The following is a 6,000-nucleotide window of genomic DNA, read 5'->3' as shown; positions in this document are numbered from 1 at the left end:
ACGTGGAATACAGGATGGATCTTCATTGACTCCGGTAGATGTAACCGATATGCAACTGGGTTGATCTGTTCAGAAACAGAAAAGGGGCCAAGCCTACGATAGTCCAATTTGTCACAAGGTCGAGTGGTCTTGATATTGCGACGAAGTAGCCATACCTTATCACCCACGTTGAGTTGTGGTTGCTCTTTACGATATACATCTGCATTTATCTTTTGTCGTTCTTGAGCTTTCTTCAACTGCGCCTTCATTATTGCATGTAACTCTGACAACCGATTTGCCATATCTTCTGCTGCAGGATTATCAACTTTTGAAAAATCAAAAGTATCAAGTCGTGGATGATAGCCATAATTGGCAAAGAAAGGTGTTTGTTGCGTGGAGGAATGTACCGTATTATTATAAGCAAACTCTGCCAATGGCAGAAGGTTTGTCCAATCATCTTGTTGGTAGTTGATGGTACACCTTAAATACTGTTCCAAGACTTGGTTTACGCGCTCTGTTTGTCCATCAGTTTGAGGATGGAAAGCTGAAGATAGCTTTATGTCCACTTTTAAAATCTTGAAAAGAGTCCTCCAGAATCTCGACACAAATTGAGTTCCCCTATCCGATATGATATCTTTAGGTAATCCATGATAGCGATAGATATTATCAATGAAAAGCTTAGCTGTTTCTTCACCTGTGATAGATTTTGTACATGGCATAAAATGTGCCATCTTGGTGAAACGATCTACTATCACAAATATAGAATCATAAGATCTTGAGTTTGGAAGATCTGTGATGAAATCCATAGAAACAGAAGACCATGGTTGTTCTGGTATAGGTAATGGCTGAAGAAGTCCGTAAGGTCGATGTCGAGGAATTTTTGATCTTGAACAAATATCACATGATTGTACAAAGTCTTTGACTGACTTCCACATTTGTGGCCACCAAAAATCTCTTGATATGAGTTCCAGAGTCTTATTATATCCAAAGTGCCCTGCTGCTGGAAAGTCATGACGTGCTTGAAGAACACGCAAACGTGCTTTTCCTTCTGGAACATATAGGCGTCCTTCAAAATATAATAGATTATTCTTGAACTCGAACTTAGAAGAATCATGAGACTTGGAAGAATTATTCTCGATATCATGAACAAGAGGGTCTGAGGACATACTGGACTGGATTTGCTTGAGAAAAGTTGAATCAACAGTCAATGTTGATTTCACTGCTCGGAGATGAAATTGCTCCGGTTTCAAGAGGACCGTTCTTTGTTGCTCAAAAGCTGCATCTCCTTCTTTTGGTGCAAAATAAGAACGTCTAGACAGGGCATCGGACAAACCTTGTTGTTTTCCTGGCCGATAAGTGATAATGAAGTCGAATCTTGACAAAGACATACTCCAACGAGCTTGACGACGATTCAACACGCGTGCTGACATGAAATACTCGAGGTTCTTGTGATCTGTATACACAGTGACTGGACTAGAAGCGCCTTCTAGATAATGACGCCATTCTTGAAAGGAATCCACGATCGCAAGAAGTTCTTTATCGTGGATCTCATAATTGATCTCGGCTGCTGAGAATTTTCTTGAATGAAAAGCTATCGGATGAAGTTTGTCATCTGTTCCCATTTGTGATAAAACTGCACCCAAGGCAAAATCCGATGCGTCTGTTTCCATAAAAAATACCTTGGAAAAGTCAACACGATATAAGACTGGTGCAGAGACAAACGATGTCTTCAAGGCTTCAAATGCTGCTTCCGCTTCTTGATTCCATTGAAATTTATCTTTACTAGTCAAGCGTGTAAGTGGAGCTGCAACTCGTGAGAAGTCTTTGATGAAGATCCGATAGTAATTGGCAAATCCCAAGAAACATTGGACATCTCTTACAGTCTTTGGAATCTTCCAATCCATGATTGTTTGGACTTTCTTAGAATCCATCATGAGACCATCATTTGAAATGATGTATCCTAAAAAGTCAACTTGAGTAGTGTGAAATACACACTTTTCCATCTTGGCGTACAATCCTGCATCTCTAAGTTTTTGTAATACTTGACGAACATGTATTTCATGTTCTTCAACGTTCTTGGAATAGATCAGGATATCGTCTAGATAGCAGACGACAAAATTGTCTAAGAATTCACGAAATACATCATTCATGAGATGTTGAAAAGCAGCTGGTGCATTCGTGAGTCCAAAAGGCATGACATTGTATTCAAAGTGTCCGTACCTGGTTCGAAACGCAGTCTTCCATTCATCTCCTTCTTTGATCCGTACTAGATTATATGCTCCTCTTAGATCTATTTTTGTATAGATCTTAGCTTGATTTAACTGGTCAAGGAGTCCTGATATCAAAGGTAATGGATACCTGTTCTTGATTGTGATCTTGTTGAGTCCTCGATAGTCAACACACATTCGTAAAGATCCATCTTTTTTCTTTACGAATAAAATTGGAGCTCCTGCTGGAGATTTTGAATGACGTATGAAATTCTTCGCTAAATTCTCGTCAATATATGTCTTGAGTTCAGCCAACTCATCTTGCGATAAACTGTAAATTGGTCCAAATGGTGGCTGAGTTCCTTCCTTGAGATCGATTGAACAATCGTATGGGCGATGCTCAGGAAGAATATCTGCATTCTTTTTCTCAAAAACGTCTTGATAATCCTGATATTGACTTGGAATGCCACTTGAAGTCTTTACGCTTTCAGAAATAGGTGCAGCATAAATAGCAAAAGTTGATCCTTCTTTTGCTGCGTGTATAAATGCTTTTGCACCTATAAGTGCGGGTTTTTCTATACTAGACTCATGGTTTTTTACTTGATTAATAGAACTGTTACTAATGCTCCGAGGAAAATCAAGTTTACGAGAAATCCAATCTATTCGAGGATTATACTTTTCTAACCATGATAAGCCTAAAATTACTGGATTAGAGGGAGATCTAATTATATTAAAAATTACGCAACTACTATGACCATTTATTACTACATCTACAGGAAGTGTTTCGTGAGTTACATCTCCAGAAGACAACGGACGACCATCTATAACTTCTACGTGTACAGGTTTAGTTTTTTGTATTAATGATATTCTATGACATCTAGCAAATTCTTCATCTAAAAAACAAGCTGAGGCTCCTGAATCTATCAAGGCAGAGGCTTTGTAATTATTAGGTCCTAAACGCACATCTATTATAAAACAAGGAGATGGTTCTGAGGAGAGGATAGGACCTTCATTAGAAGTTGTACAAGATTCCAGCCGCACGGTCCCTATTGTAGCTGGACGTACTCGTTTTCCGACATACTGTCTTCTTTCACAGTCGTACTCCTCATTTTGTAGTTACGTCGCTTCTTTGGACAATGTTGAGCAGTGTGCTTAGGTTCTCCACAATATAAGCACAATCCTCCTTGTCGACGACGAGACTTTTCTTGCTCAGTAAGAGGTTTGAAACGTACCGCATCAATTTGCATATCCTCTACTTCCGAAGGTATGTGTTGAGGAGACGTCGGTGTTGCCATTGAATTGTAGTAACGTTGAGGCCCACTTGTACGACTCTCGGATCGAAATTCAAAAAGTCGATTGTCGCACTTCACAGCAAAGTCAATTGCTTGACTCAATGTTTGAGGATCAGGTAAATTAAGCATCAATTTCTTTACCTCATATTGTAATCCGTAGAGAAATTGACTCACAAGTGCGGCATCATCCCACTTGATATCAGTTGCAAGTTGTCGAAATTGCGAAGCATATAATGTTACTGATCGATTGCCTTGTCGCAAAATACGGATCTTGTTGGTTGCAACACGAATTGCATCATGTTCTCCAAACATGGATCGAAACTCCGCCAAAAAAGCCTCCAGATTATCCAATATTGGATCTCGTCGTTCAAGAAAAGATGAAAACCATGACAATGCTGAACCTGAAAGGAGTGTACCAATGAATCTAACTTGTGACCCTGGAGTTGGATAGCTCTGGGGTTGAAGTTCAATTACTAGTTGGACCTGATTGATGAATCCTCGAAACTTGGATCTGGTACCATCAAACTTCTCGGGCAAGGCAACTCTCGGTTCTCTAACACTCGAAGGGTGTTCCATTCTGGGAGAAGGGACATGGTTTGGTGTAGATGTTGAAGCAGCCCCAATCATCTCTATATCTTCACTTCCTACCATTCTTGTTGCTCCTTGTGGTGGTAAATTGAGTTGATGCATCGCAAGCATTAACTCCCTCAATTGCTCTTGCATCTGTGCCATTGCACTCTTCATTTCAACAAGCTCTGCCATAGTAGCACTTAGAAAAGAGAAGATGTCTAATAACGCTCAAAACAAATAGAAGAGAGGAATTGATAACAAAGAAAATACTAAGAACAATATCAGTTTAAAAGAGGGTAATCCGCAACTTCTAATGCGCTTATGTCTTATCAAGAAAAAGGGGTAATCCACTCTTAATCAAGAAAAGACAAAGCTCTGATATTGTAAGTGTACTCTTGTCAATCTGTCAAGGACAAGAACTCGATGAAAGCTAAAGAGTAAGTGAGACTTTTCTCAAAAAGAAATAGGACAAAATAGAAATATGTATATTAAGAAAGAAACTGGAATGGCTATTGCCAAAATACAAGAAAACTAGAGACCCTTGAAACTTAGACTAGAAGCAAGAAAGGAGTTGACAAGAGTGAAGAGGGCTTCACTCTTGCCTCTATATATACTATCTAACTAGAAGCCACGTGGCGATGTTCTATAAGACCTCCAATATATGTTGACTTTCTAGGCCACATGCCTTTGCTTGCAAGGCAAGTTTTCTATGGATGGACCACGTAGTTAGCTTGTTCTTTAAGCTTCCAACATGTGTGGCACATGGCTAACTTGTTGACCAAGTTTCTAACCTAAAAGTCAACTATAGACTCCTATAAAGTCAAAGCAGCGTCTATGAAGCTTCTAAGAAGCTTCTCTAGAAGATATTACACAATTAACCTACTTTTATCTACTTTTACATACTTTTATCTATTCATATAGGTAATTATATGTATGTCCGTGACACAATATAATTATTGTTCTTCCTAAAACTTGTCTCTAGAAGTGGGGATGATATCACAGATATATATATTTATTTCAATTATTACCTAAATAATAGGAATATGTAAAAATACATTAAAATTTTTTGTTTTTTCAAATTCATATATTTAACATTAAATCATCCAATAATATAGACAATAAATATCTTTTCACTTCAAAGTTGTCAAAATGAACATTCTTGAGTTGAAAAGTTATGTTAACAATGAAATTAAGTAGAGACTACATCAATCCTTGTAATAGGAGCTAAGATGTCTATATAACAACACCCAACAAATGACAATCCTTTGATATCTAAAAATAATATTAAGACAATTGCAGGGGAAGAAGACTAATCATGGCAATATCAAATAGTAATATAAAGGAGAGTGTTGGAGCACTCACCATTTTACAATGATAGGATCATCTAACTAGAGTCGCTAGCTAAGATCATTTAATCATGTAAGCTTATTCCACCACAAACATTAGATGACAGTTATCATTTTTCTAATAGAAAATATCAAACATGTACATAAAAACTTCAAAGCAATTAATAGCAACAATTCTAAGTTGGTATGTAAATAAGCACATTTAAGTGCATTAATGGATGCAAGCATTTGCTTCATTCCATGTCTTGTGACAAATGTATCTCAGTTTTTGTTCCAATACATGATATTTAGTCTCTTTATCCTTCTTTCTATGGTCATTGATGTAAAGCATAAGCTATGAAATGCACAAAATAGATGAAAATTAAGCCAATTTTCTCTCAAAACCCTACTAAGAGATGAACAAAAACTTTAACATTGTATTAACAAGTTCTTGAATATAAAACTAGATTGTGCAGCACATGTATAGACTTTAACAAACATATTTGGAGAAGCACAAGAAAAATAATACAAAAAATTGTGAATTTCAAGCCTGAAGTTATCTTTGGATACTCACTTGCATGATAAATCATGCAAGCAACCATCTGGACCCCTACAAATCCCACAAGG

Source organism: Physcomitrium patens, chromosome 1, assembly GCF_059467195.1.
Source record: "Physcomitrium patens ecotype Gransden chromosome 1, ASM5946719v1, whole genome shotgun sequence".
Classification (NCBI taxonomy): domain Eukaryota; kingdom Viridiplantae; phylum Streptophyta; class Bryopsida; order Funariales; family Funariaceae; genus Physcomitrium; species Physcomitrium patens.
Note: the sequence above shows the minus strand (reverse complement) of the source record.